At 39.3% G+C, this 1,281-nt stretch overlaps 1 protein-coding gene across 1 annotated transcript in view; it reads right to left on the bottom strand.

Moving 5' to 3' along the window:
* The window catches only part of LMX1B (LIM homeobox transcription factor 1, beta), a gene marked incomplete at its 5' end in the record, with an annotated part of 8,267 nt that overhangs the window by 4,507 nt on the left and 2,479 nt on the right, over positions 1-1,281 (bottom strand). The gene's annotated exons all lie outside the window — the stretch shown is intronic.

Genomic DNA, 1,281 nt, shown 5'->3' on the forward strand with positions numbered 1-1,281 from the left:
CAGCTGCCAAGCTAGTTAACAGGTTCAACTATTACCCCATGTTTCTCTGAATACCTAAAGCAACTGCAGGAAGGAAGAGGCTGTCTTACATTTGTGTGCACTGCCTAAATCAAGTGCCACAAAAGCACATAAATGTGTTTGAGTTTTAATTCAGGGTTGCAAATTCAGAATATGCTTCCAAATTTCCAGGAATCAGGCACATAGAGACTTTGTGCCCTTCTGGCATCTCTTGATCCCCCATGTGCTCACCTGCTGCAGCCACACCAACTGATGCACACCCTCCCCTTCACAGCAGGGCCACATCTTCTCCTGAAGCGTTAGTTGCAGGGAGGTACCACTGCCCACACCATTGTGGCAGCCAAACAGTGTAAATGCAAATATCACAAAAATATCTCAAGCTAAATATAGTGCAGATTCCAGCTGCACATCTGAACATTTTGAAGCTCTGGAGATAATATTAAGTATAATCTTTGCCATGTCTTTTATGTTTCCCCCAGAAAACATCAGTGTTCTTTCTCTGTGTACTAGTGTGTCTGTATGTGCATGCAGAAATCTCTCTTTTTTGGTAAATACATACAAGTAAGTATCTGCTTGTGTAGACCAAATGGATTATTTGTCAAACTCTGAATACACAGTCTGGTGATACTGTGTTTGTTAGTGTGTTGTACTAGAAAATATCAATCACAGTGGCAAAGGGTGAAGAGTTAAGCACAATTTTTGTTGTGAAAAACAACTTTTTGAACTCATCATACTTTATTTCACCAGACTACTGATTTTTCTTCCAGAAAATGTTAATATATTATTATAGGGACTTCAGCATGAAGAAACACTCTGCAATTTTTATATACTCAAAGATCATGTTTGGGGAATTAACAAATTAGACTTTAATTCATTTTAGGGCCTGATTATTATGCACCTAGCAATCTAATCACCTTTTACTTTAATAAGCATCTTTGGCCTAATGATTAAGGAGCAGTTCAGTCATTTTAATAACCATGACATTATTAACTTTCCAGGATGCCATTTCTAAGGAAAGGTTTGTGAGGATTAACATTGCTCATTGGAGAGTTACTTTTGTGTCCAGTGGATAAATACTTGATTGGAGAAGGACACATTCTCAGCTAGGGCTATGTGAAATCATCTGCTCTCACACAGGCATCTGGGAGATCTGCGTTTTCTATGTATTAGACAATGGGAGACAAAACATCCCATTTAATTTGTCAACCTGTTTTTCAGGTTTGGGTTTGGCTAACAGAGAATAAGGGGGGGGGGGGGGGGGGG

Source organism: Nestor notabilis, unplaced genomic scaffold (assembly GCF_000696875.1).
Source record: "Nestor notabilis isolate BGI_N333 unplaced genomic scaffold, ASM69687v1 scaffold1100, whole genome shotgun sequence".
NCBI classification, from domain to species: Eukaryota; Metazoa; Chordata; class Aves; order Psittaciformes; family Psittacidae; genus Nestor; species Nestor notabilis.